General features: G+C 42.5%; 1 non-coding gene across 1 annotated transcript; it reads left to right on the forward strand.

Annotated features, from left to right (window-relative positions):
- Nucleotides 1–14202: 14202 nt before the first annotated feature.
- On the forward strand, nt 14203–14275 carry trnac-aca (transfer RNA cysteine (anticodon ACA)). The gene has a single exon. It is a non-coding gene; the product is annotated as a tRNA-Cys (tRNA).
- Nucleotides 14276–18828: the final 4553 nt, after the last annotated feature.

Below are 18828 nucleotides of genomic sequence, written 5' to 3' on the forward strand. Positions count from 1 at the left end.
CTTGTCCTCCCTTTAAGTTCTGTTCCCCAATTCGTTGTACCCTGCTCACGCTTCATATCAGTGTCATTTCTTCTATTTAGATTTCGGCTCATAATCTCAGTCAGCTCTATCACTCTCCACCGTAATGAAGAGTTCGCTCACTGACTTCTTCACTATTCCATTAGAGACAGCATAGAGATAGATTGTCAATGATTCCTTGTCATATATACAAATAAAGCTTTGAAATCAAAGTTGACATCTTCCCATGCCTGCTGTCTCATTAGAGAGAGAGAGAGATTGCACGAGTTGACTGATGGGGCTTTAACTTGAGAGTCGTTGTGCCTCAGGCAAGGCGCAGGATTGAGAATGTGGGTACTTCATGAGGCCAGTACGAGAACTGTGCACATGCTGTTGCTGTCATTCTTCATCGTAATCTCGTTGACCAGCCAACGAAGCGAGCTCACCATGGCCATTAAACAGCACGTAATCGAGGGTGCTCTGTCCTTCATTTGTGCCCTTAATATCGCGACTCAGAAAACCATCTCATACATACACCAGGTACGTCTCGTCCATAGTATTGCTACTGATCTGACTTACTCAGTCTATGGGCAGATTGAAGTCACATGCAATAGTGAGAAGGCCACCAGATAAAGGAGCAGAATTAGGCCATTCAACCCATCGAGACCTCTCCATTATTTTGTCATGGTTGATATGTTTCTCAACCTCATTCTTCTGCTTTCTGCCATCTCCTGCAACTGTTGATCCCCTCAACAATCAGGGGCTTATCTATCTCTATCTTGAATATTCGTAATGACTTAGCAAAGAGTTCCAAAGAATGACTACCCTCTTGCTGAAGAAACTCCTCCGCATCTCACTTCACTAATTTACATCAGATGGTATGTTTTTCTTTTGTTTCTGTGCTCTCCCTGTCTTCTCTTGTCAGTCATGTTTGCTTTATCCGCTCTTAAGCATGTTTAGGTGGCGTGAGCAATGGATCCAGTGTTACTAGGCGCTGACGGAGTGTCATTTGGACTTGGGATAAGGTCTGCCAGTTTTACAGGATTGCAGAGTATATGGAACAAGACTTTGACCAGGACACAATGATTGTGGGTTTCTCTCCTGGACTCGTAGAGATGGGTTAACGAAATTGCATTTACAGAGAGTTCAGCGGAGAGTATTTACACACACCAAACCCAAACCAAGGTATATTTGTTGAGAAAGTGAGGACTCCAGATGCTGGAGATCAGAGCTGAAAATGTGTTGCTGGAAAAGCGCAGCAGGTCAGGCAGCATCCATGGAGCAGGAAAACTGACGTTTCGCGAATGAGCCCTTCCTGAAGAAGGGCTCATGCCCGAAACGTCGATTCTCCTGCTCCTTGGATGCTGCCGGATCTGCTGCGCTTTTCCAGCAACACGTTTTCAGTAAGGTATATTTGTGTCTTCAGAATTTCTCAACTGGACTGATAGTGATGAATTTTATATACCCCTTTTTGTTATTTTACCATAATTCTTGTCGTCTGTGTCATTATGAGTTTTACACCAATTGCCATACCTGGAGCCTGTGACTGTCACAACTCAACTCCATTCCTTTTCTGATTCTCAGATCATAAGGATCAAGAAAATCTGTTTCATTTTTATTTCCTGATGTCCGTCTGCACACGCTAAAACATTCATCTACCTTCTTTCCCTGCACATACAAACCGACCAGCTAATTTATTCCAGCATATCCAGTTTTTTTTTATATATTTCAGCTGCTGCAGTATTTTGCTATTATTTTCTTGCAGGTGTTTCTCGCAGCACTGAGTCCTGAAGTACAGATGCCCAAACGATTAGTTGCTTTCTTACTGAATGGTGGATACAGAAACAGATCCATGGACTAAAGTTGAGTATTTGTTTCTTTAATTTTAGTCACAATTACCGAATGATTGCAACACAAGGTAATTTGGCACATCGTGCCCATGCTCGTTCCCTGAGCAGATTAGTTCATCCCACTTTGCAGCTCTTTCATGAGCAAGACTGGCAGATATTGTCAATCTCCAATAGGCCGATGTAGAATTCTATGAATGATCTTCTTGAACTGCTGCAGTCCAGTAGTGCACGTGTTCCCAGATCATTGGCAGGTGAGGAGTTACAGGTTAAACACCTGGAAATGATGAAGGAATTGCAATGGATATCCAAATCAACAGCAGCAGATTGTAATTTTACCCCGTCTTCCATCTATCAAAATGTACAAGATGATTCACAGAAATGTGAAAACGCAACACTGACACTGAGCCACATAAAGAGTAGTTTAGGCACTTGACCGAGCATGTTTGAATGGGCTCTCTCTCAATTATATGCTTCAAATCAATTTTACACGGTATTAGAAGGATTGATTTGCAATCAGCAAATTTGGATCAAAGATCACTGCAGAGTCTGACGGAGCCACATCATTTATCCTAACCTGAATAATATGGAATTCTGAACAGAAAGGTACAAACTTCGTTCAAAGTCAGGAAAAACAGAGCACGTGTGTGTGGGCGAGGCTTCAGGAGATCATCAGGCCTGACAAGTCGCAAAGCGAATCAGCACAGTGAGAAACTTTGCAAATGTCAGAATTGTGGAAAAGGAGAAAGTGAGGATCGCAAATGCTTGCAATTAGTGTCGAAGAATGTGGTACTGGAAAAACACAGGCCGTCAGTCAACATCCAATCATAAGCCCTTCATCAGGAGATTAAATGTCCCAAAAATATGAAACAAGGGGCAAAATAAATAAGAACAGGAAAGAGGTCGTACTTCAAAAGTTAACTGGACTAAAGTTTGAGTCAATTAGACCAGACAGGCTTCATCCCAAAATGTTGAAGAAAGAGGAAGACAATGAGAGAATGTGGATGCGCTGGGAGACATCTTTCAAATTATGTATTCGCTGCAAAGTCTCCTGTGGAGTGGAATTCACGTTGGAACCCCACTGTTTTGCTTGTTCAGAAGGCGTTTTATCAGGTCCCACACAACTTCACGAAATACAATGCGGATGTTGAAAACGTACTAGCATTCATTAAGTATTGTTTACCAGCTGGAAAGCATAGAGTAGGAATAAGTGCCCTTTTCTCAGGTTGGTGTTCTGTTACTGGCGGAGTACCACAAGGATCAGTGACAGCACTGCTGCCTCACAGTGCTAGAGACCGGGGTTCAATTTAAGCCTCACGCGATTGCCTACATGAAGTGTACACATTCTCAGTGTCTGCGTGGGATTCCTGCGGATGCTGCTGTTTCTGCACACATTACAAACATTAACGGTACAGGTGAATTGCCCATTATACCCAGGAATGTACAGGCCAGGTGGATTGGGCATGCGACATGCAGCATTATAGGGAGAGAGTGGGGCCTGATTGCAACGACTGAATTGCAGGGATCCTATGATCCAATGCTTGAACCAAATTGTTCCCAACCATTATACATTATACAAACTTTTTGATGACACCGACTGGTTCGGAATGTACATTGCGAGGAGGATGGAGGGAGCCTTCAAGAGAAGTTTGACAGGCTCACAAATGGATCAGGACATGGCAGTTTATCCATAGCACACGATAGCTCCACAAAGAACTTCAATAATCTGTTTAAATCTAACTACCCTTTCGCAAAGTATCTTGAATTTGCATCATACCCTTGATTTTCTTTATCTAAGTGCCTTGCTCAACAAATATAATAAAAAAATTGAGAAGCTTTCATGTGACAGACGTTAGGCTAACTGCCTGTCATTTCCTCCTTGACTTCCCTTCTGGTCTGACTAAATAAAACTCACTGATCTGCATTGGATCCCAGGATGCCTCACCACTGATTTTGTAATTCTCAGATTTGCTGTCAGATCCATCCATGGTCTTACACCCCATTAATCCACCACTGCTTCCAGCCTAACATTCCTCTGTGCTCTTCCCACTCCTCTAATTCTGCTCTTGTATTCGAACGTTCCTTACTCCCCCACTGACAGATGTGGATTTCACACTGAATGAAAGTATCTGAAGCAGGGTTGTAGTTCACTAAACAATACAGGCTACTGCTCTTGGCGTTAATATGTAGTTCTACCACATCACCATGTTATCTAAAAAAATTAGATCAATTCATTCTCATGCCGATGATATAGATTCCTGCAAAATGCTAGACTACTTTCTGCGTGCTGGCAAGTACAGTATTTTACTTTATCCCCAGTTTCATTTTGACTGTGACATGTCACATTTTACTGCTGAAAATGTGTTGCTGGAAAAGCGCAGCAGGTCAGGCAGCATCCAAGGAGCAGGAGAATCGACGTTTCGGGCATAAGGCCTTCTTCAGGAATGGCCCATGTCCGAAGATTCGATTCTCCTGCTCCTTGGATGTTGCCTGAACTGCTGCGCTTTTCCAGCAACACATTTTCAGCTCTGATCTCCAGCATCTGCAGTCCTCACTTTCTCCACATTTTACTGTTCCCTCACTCACTTATAACTGTCCTTTATTTGACGTCTTTATTTCTGGTTTTGTGTGTGGTGGGCCAGTGACAGCCTTATGTGGAATTCCAGATTGTTATGATGTTGAAAGTGTATACTGCACCTTTAAGAGAGGTAGAATGTTGTTCTGCACTGAGAGCTTATGAGAGCAGTGTCAGAGTTTACTGGAAAATTGAAAATATAAAACATTTGGCTGTGAAATAGGTACCTGAGATGGTTGCTATTTTGACGACAATTCAAATTTAACCAACGAGTTTCAATTACGTCTCAGTAAACTAAAAGCCAATCGATTTCGAATTGATTATTCTGCCAACATCGAAGCAATGAGATAATCCGGTTTTGGGGTATAAGAAAGGCAGGCATGTTGAACGTCAGACAAAGTTACTGTCATCAAGGGAGAACTATAGGAGAAAAAGACAAGCCAAAAACAAAAAGACAGATTGTGAAATGAAGTGGAATGACGCTGGCATTTTGTGCAGCTAACATCAAATAAATGTTTGCATGAAAGCTGCTGGGTTGCGCTGTTGCATCTTATCATTACCTCGATCACATGTGCCCCACACGCTGACAAATGACGACTCGGCCGAATCTCAGTTCATCTGCTGCTGAAACTCTCATTTTTTTCCCTCTTTTATATCACTGGAGGAGACTTTAAATGAAAGGGCTGGCGATTTTGGTCGAATGACAAATTGTAGTTCTTGAGGAATGATGCTTTATAATGAACATCAAATGCGGCTGTAAAAATTCAGCGAAGGAACAAAAAATGCAGTGATACTGCTGGAAGAGTGCCACAGAGCCCAGAACAACTTAGTGGTATAGTGGAGCTAATGGCAGTTAATCTCTCAATAATGATCAAATAAAAGGGTGGGAATAATGGGGGGTTTTCACAACTCCAATGTAGTGTGTCATTGTAATGCGAAATGATTTTTGAAGTGATTTCAAGAGCACTGTTTTGATCAGTCATGACAAGACAAACAAGAGAGGCACAATAGGAGGAATGGCGTCGGGAGAGCATCTTGGTAATAGAGATCACAAACCAGTGAACTTAACGTCAGACTGAAAGCCACCTAGCACAAGAATTAGACTAGTATTTTTGACAAGGTGTGTGTTTATTTTACAATGGCAAAGTGGTTAAAAGATAAACGTCTGTGGCATTAATGGAAACGTAGCAAGTGAGGTGCCATACTGGCTTAGTGGCAGGAAATCAAGACGAATTGTTAACAGATAATCTCTGGTCCATGTCAGTAAAGGCCCGGACATGATGATTGATTTCACAACCACCGGGATTGAAATGGATCGACTGGTTTCAAGTTCCCGATGACGGGATGGGACACGTTTACCCATCAAGAGTGACAGCAGCAGCACAGACAGAATGGTGCAGATGTGTGCATTAGGTTATGGAATGCCTCAGTGAAATGGGAGGAGCGATGTAAAGGAAGGTTAGTGACCATGCAAGGGAGGGAAATCTCTGAAAGTGCCTGGATTTGAATTCTGATTTATGAAATGGAGAAGTGTGATATTCCGCATAAGTAACCAGTGTTGCGGAATATCATATAATCTCGTCTTCCCAGGGCTAAACTAAGAGAGACTGAGTGGTGCAGCAGCGAAGATCAAACTGGAAATGGGCATGAGGATGAGCCCGCTGTGACAGTATAAAGGTGCATGAAATGCCGGGTCTGGGACTCCACACTCACCTGTAGCACCTTCTGTTGACATGGAGCAAGGAGCATTGTGATATCAGATTGGGACCTCCAACTTATATGGAGCAGCTTCTGTTGGCATAAAGCAGGGGGCATTGTGGCAGCAGGCTGGAAGTTCAAACCTCACCTGGAGCAGGTTGTATTGATAAGGAGCACGGAGCAATGAGACATCAAGTTGGAGAAAGGATACTCAGTTATTTCAATCTGAATTAAAGTAGTATTTAGCAGGACCCATGTTTGTAGATGTCCCAGGGAAATATCGCAACAATAAGGGAAAATGTGGCAAAGATTCAGCTCGTGGAGGAGAATCTGTGCAGAAAGAAACACAGGTAATATTTTCTTTTTCTGCCTTTTATCATAAGACTGACTGCGTATTTGGTTAAATTACAGCAAGTGATTTTCAGCTCGTGTCATGATATTAAATTACCTGAAAACCCATACAAGTAATTAAAGCAAACTAAACTTCCAAAAATTAACGGTATATAACTAGCTCAAAGGTAGAGGACAGAGGGTGGTGCTGGAGGATTGTTTTTCAGACTGGAGTCCCGTGACCAGTGGAGTGCTACAAGGATCAGTGCTGGGTCCTCTACGTTTTGTCATTTAGTTGGAGGTGCAGTGGACAGCGAAGAGAGTTACCACAGATTAGAATAGGATCTTGACCAGTTCGGCCAATCGGCTGAGAAGTGGCAGATGGAGTTTAATTCAGATAAATGTGAGGTGCTGCATTTTGGGAAAGCAAATCATAACAGGACTCCCACACTTAATGGTAATGTTCGAGGGAGTGTTGCTGAACAAAGAGACCTTGGAGTGCAGGTTCATAGAATTCTGATATTTGAAATGTAACTTGAAAGTGGAATCGCAGGTAGATAGGATAGTGAAGAAGGCATTTGGTATGCTTTCCTTTATTGGACAGAGTATTGAGTATATAAGTTGGAAGGTCATGTTGCGACTGTACAAGACATTGGTTAGGCCACTGTTGGAATATTGCGTGCATATCTGCTCTCCTTCCTTACGGAAAGAAGTTACGAAACTTGAAAGGGTTCAGAAAAAAAAATGAGGATTTTGCCAAGGTTGGAGGATTTGCGATATAGGGAGAGGCTTAACAGGCTGGGGCTGTTTTCCCTGACGCTTCGGAGGCTGAGGCGTGACTTGTTAGAGGATTTCAAAATTATGAGGGTCAAAGATATGGTAAATAGAAATAGTCTTTTTCCCTGGGGTCTGCAATTCCAAAATTAGAGGGCATAGTTTTAGGGTGAAAGGGGAAAGATATACATGAGACCGACTGGGCAGCGTTTTCACACAGAGAGTGATAAGTGCATGGAATGTCCTGCCAGAGGATGTGGTGGAGGCTGGTACAATTGCAATATTTAAGAGGCATTTGGATGGATATACAAATAGACAGGGTTTGGAGGGATATGGACGGGGTCTCTTGCCATGCTGTGCATTTCTCTGACTCTATGACTCTATTTGATGTTGACATTATGCTCGAGTTTATCTTAATTTATGGCGGAAAAGCAGGAAACTGATGCTGAAATTTACAGAATAAACGATGATCCCATTCAATGACTGAACAGACAAGAGGCTGAATAGAAGCTTCATCATGACAGATATGTTTTCATTATGGATCGCGCTGAAACACGAAGTGCGGGAGGATTGGACTGAAGCAGTGGTGGTGATTTTCTTTCCTGGTTAAATTTTTGAATATGACTCCTATTTCTCCTGTCCATGTTCACATCACAACTCTGAAGCATGAAAGCGTGAAGAACATATTGGGCAAGTGGCGCAAAGTCTAACGTGCCTGATTCCAGATCTGAACATTGTAGGTTTCACTCCTCTCTAGCTCGAGGTTAACGCAGGTATTTATTAATCTCACAACCTAATCTTCCTCATTGTTCTGAAACCGAGATGAAGTTTGAGCTGCTGATATGCAGGCACGAGAATCTCTTTCAGTACACGTCCCGGAGAACATCACAGTCAATGTCGCAGCGTCATCACAAGTGAGGATGACCAAATAGTCCCACACACTGCGAATCGGCACTTTTCAATTTCACAGAGCCAAGGACCCAATCGCTGCGGTTCCTCGTAATTGCAAGGAAACAAAATAAATATCTCAGTCTCATGTTGGCTCATGGAGTGCCGAGGCACCTTCTCCTACTTTAAGAGGCTGGAACATTGACTCTGATGTTCGTGGACACATTGATTGATTCGAAGCATTGAATGGAATCCTATCACAGAAGCCCATGCTGTTGATACTGAACAAAACAGCCCTTACTGGCAATTGAACCCGGGTCGCAGTGGTAAAAGTGCCAATTCAGTACCACGACACGACCAGGGACGAGCACAGCGGTCAGACGCACGTAGAGTGACAGCCCTCAAATGTGTTGGCCGCGTTCTTGGCAGAAATAACCGCTTGACTATCCTCATTCCATTTTCCATCCCTTTGCCTTGTATGCCTTAGCATCACAAATACAGATTGAATACCTCTGAAGGTTGTGTTGATTTCATCACAATGAGTTGCCGATTTATCCACCACCACTGGTGGATAACGTTTTTACTGCTTATCTACTGAAAACTTCCTGCCTCTTACATTTAGTCTACACCACTTGGCGTTTGCCCGAGTGAAACCATTTCTTTCATCCGAACATGCCTTTATCTCTCATTGTTTTACACAATTCAATCATGTTTCTTCACAATCTCCTCTTCTCCATTGAAATTAGAACAGAGAAACTGATCGTTTCCAAAAAAAACAGCCTCTTCTGAATACTGCATTGCGTCCTTTTCCTGAGCTTGATGTTCCAGTGATCTCCCGAACATGCCAGTAAAAATTGCTACATGAGCACTGATCTCACAACAGCAGTATGTAAATTGATCGACTGGTTTTAAGGACCTAACTGTGGGATTGGGTCACGTTCGCCCAACAACATTGACTGCAGCTGCACAGACTGAATAATATCAATGCGAGTACTTGATTGCCAAATGCCGCTGGGAAATTGGAGGATGAACCGAAAGTAGGGTTACTGATCGTGTAATGGGGAGAAATCTCCGAGAATGGGTGGGTTTGAATCCTGATACATAGACAGCAGAGATGTGAAAGGGCGAGGGTTTGAAGGAGCAAAATCATCACCTCGACGAATATTTTCATGTCAAAAAAGATTGATTCGCTCCTGCTTTTGTGAAGCATGTCTTACTCTGCATAAAACGGTAACAAGTGACAATACAGGAAGTCAAATTGCAGATGATCTTTCTGCTGCCACTACGCAAAGCGCTAACCACTGCACGATACCGGCTCCACAGGGAATAGCATGATGCAAAAAGCAGTAAAGTTAGTGGCAGAGGATATGTTAGGAACAGGACTACATGAACAGTAGGAATACTTGGCAAACAGTGACTGAGACATGCAAACTCATGGTGGGCTGAATGGTTAACTTCGGTATCTCCAGAGCCGATGGATATTTCATCACTTAGTTTGTTGAAGGCGAAGATTGATATAGTTCTCCAGAAAATGAAAGCGTCAGGGAATAGTGCCGGGAATTGTTGGAATGTATTTCTGCAGAAGAAATGTAGTTTAACATCGGCTACTTTACCAATTTCGTCATACAAGGAAGTGACCACTGCTGTGGAATATCATATAGTGCCAGGTTTCAGGCCTGAAATACGAGAAACTGTGTGGTGCAGCAGCGAAGATCAAACTGGAAATGCGGATGGCCATGAGCCAGCAGGTATGTGTTCAGTAATGAAATCATTGATTGTGAAGTTTTTCACTGAAAGTATAGAGTGAATTGAAATGCCGGGGACTGGGAGTTCCAACGTTGCGTGGATCAGCTTCTATTGACGTGGTTTACGTCGCATCAGGCTGGGAGCTCCAACCTCAACTGCAGCAGCTTCCATTGACACGAAGCAGGGAGCACTGGGACATTAAGCTGGAAGTTTACCTGGAGCAGCTTCTATTGACATCTGCACTGAGAGAAACGGAGGTAATGTTTACGGTCTCTGAGCTTTCTCATATGGCTAACTCTGCTCTGGGCAGGAAAGGATTTTTTTTTGCTCATTTCATTTTATTCAACTTCTTGTAAACTCGCACAGGTCTTTGAAGTACTTTCAGACTTCGAAAATTAGCTTGAATACGATGATGTGATTAGGCATTAGTATATCAAAAGTGATGGAGCAAAATCAGTAAAGTGAATTTGAAATTCATCAGATGAGTGGAGATCCCATTGAATGGCTGAGTAGACACAAAGTGAATGGAAGTTTCATGAGGATGAATGTCTTTTCGTTACAAAACATCCCGCTGCACAAAGAGTGGAGCATTGGAATGAAGCATTAACGGTGATTATTTTTCCTGGTTATTCAACTTGTGAACATGAGTACGATTGGTCATGTCCGTGTTTGGATCACAACTCTGCAGAATACCAACCTCAAGCACGCGCGAGCACAGTGTCACAATGGATAATACGCTTGGTTACGGTCCAGAGATGGTAGTTAAAGTTTCGACTTGGTTTAAGAGCAAGAATAGCAGGCTTCAAATTCACATACAAGCTAATTTACCGCACAATGTAGCACATACATCGGGCTAGTGGCACAATGGATAACGTGCTGAACTACAGATCTGCTGTGTGGAGTTTTGATTCCAACCTGGCTTGCGGGCAGCGCTGACTTTATTGCACTAATAACTGACTGTTCTGAAGCCGAAATGTGGTTTGCCCCTTGAACTGCAGGGACAAGAGTCCCTTCACGAAATGCCCCTGCGAACGTCAGAGTCAATATCCCAGAGTCATCACTGGGGGGGGGGGGGGGGGAAGCTGAATTCGTCACTCACGCTGCCCTTTACACCTGTCAACTTTCCGAGGTTCACTGTGGCACCTGCGATTGTGAAGGAAACAAGACACAGAGCCAATTCTCAGCGTTGACAATTTTGGGAAAACCTTTAGGAAGCGGAATCAGAGGAGAATGGAGAGTGAACTGCCTGAATGAGCAGAGACTGCCGAGGTACCGTCCCCCTTTATTTAAGAGGCTGGGACATCGTCTCTCATTTCTCGACGTCATTAATTGATCCGAGGTACGAAAAGCTCTCCCTTTGCAGGGGGGTCTTCTTTTGCTGATGTCGCTGTTAGGATCAAAACAAATCCCAACTCCCGGACTGAGAATCAAAGCCGGGTCCCAGCGAAGAAAGCGAAAAAAATAGAACTGCTAGCCCACCATGGACAGCTACACAAATACCACGTATGTGTAGAATGACAGCCCTCAAGGTCGTTGTACATGCTTTCGTCAGGTGCAATCGCTTGACTATCTTTATTCGTTTTCATCACTTGGCCTTGTATGCATTAACAACTCAACTTCAGATCCGTGTATTTCTGAAGGTTATGTGGGTTCGCCTCTGCGCATCCCTTCAGCCAGTGAATCCAGATTCAACCATCCGCTTGCTGATGAGATTTTTCTGCATTTCTCCTCAATCCGTTCCACCTCTTAACTACAGTCTACGCCCCTGTTGATCGGTCAAGAGGAAGCGTTTTTTTTTAGTCTGCATTGTCCATGTCGCTCATTACTTGGTGCATATGAAACATGTATCCTCAGTTTCCTCTGCCTTAAGAAAACAACCCCAGTCAAAACAATCTGTCTTCATAACCTAAACTTTTCAACTTGGTCAATTTCTGCACGGTTTCCAGTGATATCACATGACTACTGTAATGTGTTTTGCAGAACTGCACGCAATATTTCGGGGGAACCGAAGGAACAAATGAAATAAATGACTGGAGAAAGCCACAGAAACTTGTATTTTGCTCAATCCTGCGCTGTGCACTTATCCTGAGACCGACGCTCCAGTAGTCTATTGTACATGTGAGTAAAAGGTGTTCAAAGTTTGTATGAAGATTTGTGGGGACAGGCCAATATAAATGCCGGAGGAAACACCACAGAAACGCTTCACAGGAGGCTCCCAAGCACTGAGGATGTCACCTAGACAGGGGACGAAACGTTTGCAACAAAAAATTCCAGCTCGGCGAACAGAACCACAAGAGTAAAAGATGCTCCACGAGGATTAATTACAGAACAGCTGCATCTAAATGGATTGAATTGCTTTACGATGCCGACCATGGGATTGAGCACTTTCACCCAAAACAGTGACCGCAGCAGTCCAGAATGAACAGTGTAAATGTGAGTATTATATTGCGCAATACCTCAGTGAAATGGGAGGGTGGACGTTTAGGCGAGTTAGTTCTTGTGGGAGGGAGAGATTTCTCCGATAAAGGGTGGTTATGATATGTGAAATGCAAAGATGTGAGACAGCGGGTGTTTGAAGAAGGAAACCTATCACCATGTAGAGTATTTTCATGTAAAACAAAGATTGATTTTCCCAGCGTTAGCTAAGCACATATTACATGGAGTAAAACGGGAAAAATGCCGTTTGTTGTGACAGTGATTCGAGCAGAACTTGCTGTGTTGGCAATGCCAAGGAAGAACTATTTCATGATCCTCGCGCCACATGGAAAAGCACGAGGCAAAAAGCAATAAGGATCGTGGCAGAGGTTATGGAAGAACAGAACCTCACGCAAAAAGGAATACTTGTCAAACAGTGACTGAGATGTGGGAACTCAGAATCGGTTGAATATATAGCTTCTATGTCCGGAGAGACTGTAGAGATTGCAACACTGAGGTTGTAGGATATTACGTTTGCGAGATATCTACAAAACTTCAAAGTGTCATAGGATACTGCAGGGTATTGCTGAAATGTATTTCTCAATAACACTGTATTTTAACATCGGTTACTTCACCAATTTCCTCACTTATTGACGTAATCATATAATGGCATGTCATATAATCCCAGTTCAATAGCGTGAAATCAGAGAAATTCATTTGCAGTGCACCCAACACTAATTGGAAATGGTAATGGCGTTCAGCGTGAGCATGTGGCTGCGAAAATGCAATCGGTGAGCGTAATGTCATTCTCTGATGATACAGAGGCGCGTGAAATATCGAGGCTAAAAGCTCCCGCCTTAACGACAGCGGCTTCAATTCCCACGCATCAAGAAGCAGTGGGACATCAGGCTGGGAGCTCCAATTTCACCTGCAAGAACTTGTATTGACATGGAACACGGAACTTTGGGACATCAGCTGGTCGAATAGATAGTCAACTATTTTAATCTTAAGTAAGTAGTTTTCAGCAGGATACTTGTTTGTGGATTGAAAGAATATCTACAACTGGGACAGTCTAAATTACAAAGAATAATTCTGCAAAGAGTCAATTCTTGGAGAAGCATCTGTGCAGAGTGAAGCAGAGGAATGTTTACGTCATCTGCCGTTCTAATATGATTGACGTTGCACTGGATTAATTTCCATGAAGGGATTTTTTTGCTCGGTTCACAGTATTCACTTTCCTGCATACTCGCAAAAGTCGTTACTGTACTCGAAGCCTCTGAAAGTTAACTGGTATATATAATGTGGTGATTAGGCTCACATTCACGTCAGTTATGCTGAAAAAGTGGATTCGAAATTCATCAGATCAGCAGTGATTCCATTGAATGACTGAGCAGACAGAGTGTGAATGGAAACTTCATGAGGACATGTGCGTTTTGTTTTGGAAAGTTCGCTGCTTTGAAAGGTGATGAAGATTAGACTGAAGCAGTGACAGTGATTATCTTTATTGCTTGTTCAACTGGTAAATATGACTGCTAATCTAATCAGGCACCGTGTGGGTAAAGAATAGTTGTGTTGGGGATGTCAGACACCGTGTGGATAATGAATTGTTTAAGGAAAAGTGGGCGGCACGGTGGCACAGTGGTTAGCACTGCTGCCTCACAGCGCCAGAGACAGGGGTTCAATTCCTGCATCAGGCGACTGACTGTGTGGAGCTTGCACATTCTCCCCGTGTCTGCGTGGGTTTCCTCCTACAGTCCAAAGACGTGCAGGTCAGGTGAATTGGCCATGCTCAGTTGCCCGTCGTGTTAGGTAGGGGTATGGGTGGGTTGCGCTTCGGCGTGGCGGTGTGGACGTTTTCCACACTGTAAGTAAGCTCATCTATTAACCATGTCCGTATTAACATCACGGCTCTTAAGGTTGTGCATGTGCATCGGGCCAGTGGCGCAATGGATAACGCGCCTGACTACAGATCAGGACACTGGAGGTTCGAATCCTACCTGGCTCGCAGGCAGGGCAGACTTTAATCCCGCTTAAAAGCTGATTTTTCTAAAGCCGAAATAAGGTAGATGTTCCTAATCTGCAGGAACGAGAATGCCTTCATTAAATGCCCCCGAGAATATAAGAGTCAATGTTCCAGCGTCATCACAGGCGGGAAGCCGAATAGTCGTACACCTTACTCATGGGCACCTTTCCATTTCATAAAGGCACCGATCGAATAACTGTTGCTCGCGGTGATGCTCTGCTTTGAGCATTTTTCGAAACTCTTTGGCAAGTGCAATCAGAGAAGAATGAAGGGTTAACTGTCCAACTGATCTTTATAGAGTGTGAGTTCCAGAGTCTCCTACCCGCTGACTGATAATGTTTTCCTACCAGTCTATTCAAAGCTTTCTGCATCTTATCTGAAATCTACGAACCCTGGTGATCGATCAAGAGCAAATGTTTCCTTCAATCTGTAATTCCTTGCTCCTCATTATTTCGTACACGTCAATCATGTCTCCTCACAATCAGCTCTGCTCTGAGAAAAACAACATTTTGAAAGTCTTGTGTTCACTGAAATTTCTTGCCTGTTTTTAACAGTTCGGTGAGTGGAGTAGTCCCACTGCAAACATTCAGCACAAACTTTCAGTAAAATCCACTGAATGCGGGGAACCGTAGTACCGCTCTTTTCGTCAACAATGTGTAAAAGTCCCCTGTAATTTTCGATTTCACATCCCGTGGGGCTATTTGTCCGTGTTCAACGACATATCCCAGGAAGGTGACTTTGGCTTTGGCACATTCACTTTTAGCTAGGTTTACAAATCAGTTTGACTTCCGAATTAGATCGAAAAAGCCAGATAAATGCTGTAAATATTCAATCCACGAGAGACTGAAAGTTACCAGGCACAATATACACCAATCAGTTGCGTATTCGGCAATTACCCTGTCAGTTAACCTCTGAAATGTGGCTGAAGTGTTTTTCGTACAAACGGCATTACGTTAAATTTCTGCAGGCCAGTTGGCGTTACAAAATTGCCTTTGATCTTTCTGACAAAGTTCACTACCAGTAACCTTTGAGGAAGTCCAACTTAGAAATGTAAGTTGCTCCTCCAATCTTTTCCACACAGTCCTCCAACTGCAGATATGTATACGCATCAGTCTTTCTAACAACATTGATTTTGTGATAGTCCACACATAACTGTTGGGTCTTATCTGGCTTTGGCACCATGATGATGGGTGAACTCTATTCATTGAAACTCACTTTGGTTATGCCATTTTGGTGCATACGTGACATCTCCTTATGAACTTGTACAACTTTAAAGGGTTATGCCTGCAAGGATGTTTCAGAGTCAGAACAGCATCTCCTATATTTACATCATCTACAATTAGATTATTAATTCCCAGTATATTTCAGCAGATCTCCCCGTGCAAGAGTAATAATTCTTTCGATTTTCTTCTGGAAGATAACTGAATAACTTTACCAATTTTGGACAACTTTTGCATTGTCCAATTTTATTTCAGGAACGTCCAATGCAGAATTCCCTGACATTGGTTCTTCCCAGTGTGTCGTAGTCAATAACGCATTCTCCTCTTGCGTTCGTTCTCTGCCAAAATACCATTAGAGCATATTCCCATCGCACATTATGTGAGATTCCTTCATGACTGGAATCCCTATCAATTAGCTAACCTCACTCAATTTCCTCTCAATTTGATAAGGTCTTTTAAACCTTGCTTTAAAGTTTCACCGATTACTGAATTTTAAATAATTGCATTATTCCCAGCGGCAAAATTGTGATTTTTTGATTTCTCATACACTTCCTGCTTCACCATTTGCTGCGATACTTTTAAATACTGTCTCTACAACTCCCCAGCATTATTTAGTCCAACTCTAAAATTTGACACATCATCCAAATGCGTGGTCTCTGCAATCTGACTTATTAATTTTTCCTTAATAAACTTTAATGGTCCTCTTACTTTATGCCCAAAATTCGTTTCAGATGGACTTAGTTTGGTGGATTCTTTTGGTACATCTCAGATCGCAAACAGCACTGACGCAACTCCCTTATGGAAATAATCTGGCTATTCCGAACCATAAAACCTCAACATAGTTTTTAATAATTGACGTCACCTTTCCAGTGCACCCTGTGATTCTGGATTGTACACAGTAGATTTGACTCGTTTTATTTCGAAGCTAGCGATACACTCCTTGAAAAGTTTGGACGTGAAGTTTGACCCTTGAGCTAATTGTATCTCTGATGGTAGTCTTAGTCTAGCTTTTTAAAAAACCGTAATTCTTCCACTATGCTTTGAGCTGTCAAATTGCACGATTGAACAACATTTGGAAATCTCGTCAATACATCCTTTTTCTGTTAATTGATACTTATTCCCAATTTTTATTGGATGTAGGGAACCTACACAATGAATGAAGACACTTAAGAAAGATTCCTCGAACGCTGGGATAGATATTAAAGGTGCAGGCTTTATTATTTCCCATGGTTTTCCTATTAGTTGAAATGTATGACACGTCTGGCAAAATTCAAATGCATTCCCTTGCAATCCAGGCCGTAAAAATTTCTTTGTATTTTAGCCTCCGATTTCATCACGCCTACGTACCCTCCAATTTGTGGCAAATCCGGCACTCGCAGCACCACTTTTCTGTACCCTACTGGAAAAATAAATTCTGCCCATTTCTCACTTGCTTGAATATGTATTGCTCTCCATTTCCTCCTTAACATATCATTTGCTAAGTAATATCACACGGGGATGCATTCACTCTCCTTCCAAGTACATGTCTTCTGATCCAACTGCTTTAATTATTCATCTTTCTGCTGTAACTCAGTAGCATAGCAGAGCTGAATATACTTGCATTATTAACGCTTGTCCCCTGCTGTGTCCCACTTACCTGACAAAAAAAAATTGTAATCATATTTCAGCTTCCATATCCGTGCCTTTTGATTTGTCCTGCTTCAGCTTGTGACTCTGTGATCGCGTTAAGACACAATCTGGCAAAATTCCTTGATAAACGTCCTGCATTGCTGCACTTGCCTGCATCTCGACTGGCTTTTCAACTGGAGAAGGCAGCACGCTTACCGGTGATTGAGCTATATCATTTGCAAGCACAAATTGTATTCTTGGAGCTGATAGTTTGTCCAGACCTCCCACCACAAATTCGCCACTCTTTCTGCCCATTCTATCCTCACTGTACATAAGTGAGCAATTTTTCGTCCCACCATAAATTCCCGTATACACAGTTCTTCAGGAGTACATGTTTCTCCCTCCTTCTGAATCACAGACAGGCACGATACTGTGTCCCTCAATATTGTTACCTCTCTACCTGCTACTCCTGGCCAAGGTAAATGAACTTTAACTTTGCAGGTATATTATTAAAGCAGATGTGGCACTTCCCCCTTACCAACCTCTGATCGGCTTGTGCACTCTGATGCAGCTTTCCACCCTCCACTGTGCTTTCTATTGCCATGCCGACAAAACATCCAGGCTTGTTTCGTTTTCCTGCATCTGACTTTCCAGTGCTTTCCCTAGTTCTCCAACACTGACTTCATGTGGCCTACTTTATTTCAATGAAAACCTCAGATCTTGTTCCCTTCAAGATTTCCCTATTTACCTTGTGATAAGTTATCCTAATGATTTTCACAGAGATTTAACTTTCCCTTTCCACATGAGGATTTCTCTTTGCCCCAATTTCTACCCCTCATACTTAAAATGATTCTGGAAGCCCATGCTTGTTTTATGGACCACTTCATAACAATCAGCCATTTCAGCTGCTAAGCTTGTCGTTTTAACAATATGCTCTTCCAGAATAAGCTTATCTTCAGCCTTTCACTCCAGCCTTTTAAGGTGAATTCCTTTAATAATTGCCAATTTCTGAAGTTCAAACCCTGTCTCCCTTTCTCTCCGCTCTGCTGCTCTCTCTTCTTCCCTCTTTCTACTTCGAATCGTATCTCGAACTGCTTCAAATCTGGTGTCCTTTCCTTATCTCTCGAGTCTAACTCAAGCTGCTTCATTTTCAAATAAATTTTAACCAACTCTACAGATTCTCATGGATTTTCCAGCTTAGTTAAAAGCTGAGCTACTGCGGGAATGATCTCTCCTTTCCTCACAGAAAGAGGCAAATACAACCCCAGTATGTCTGCTAATTGCAGAAACCCGGTCTGAATTATCTTTTGTAAAACTATCAACTTTACATCGTCCATAGCCAGACAACTCTTTGTACCTAAATGAGACATTGCTTTCCCAAGCATTGCCTACCCCAATCCAAATCAACACCCGAAATTACCTCTCAGTTGCTCTCTTAATCCATCAACTACCTCCCGATATGTTATGGACGAGTCTAAACCATTCAAAATGTTATTAAGCAGACAACCCAGACCGTAACGTTATATTTTTTTCGTTAAGCGTACAGTGAAAATTTCCCGAGTAAACTAATTACAAAAATTATTCACAAAATGACGGATTGAAAAACAAAAAACAGAATTTTGGATACCCACAGAACTTAGTCAATCCAAAGTAGACTTACTTATGCTGTTCTGAAAATACACAACAATCCTAAATAAAAGCACCCTA

Source organism: Chiloscyllium plagiosum, unplaced genomic scaffold (genome assembly GCF_037043375.1).
Source record: "Chiloscyllium plagiosum isolate Xiang-an unplaced genomic scaffold, Cpla_swu_hap1 HiC_scaffold_8, whole genome shotgun sequence".
Classification (NCBI taxonomy): Eukaryota; Metazoa; Chordata; class Chondrichthyes; order Orectolobiformes; family Hemiscylliidae; genus Chiloscyllium; species Chiloscyllium plagiosum.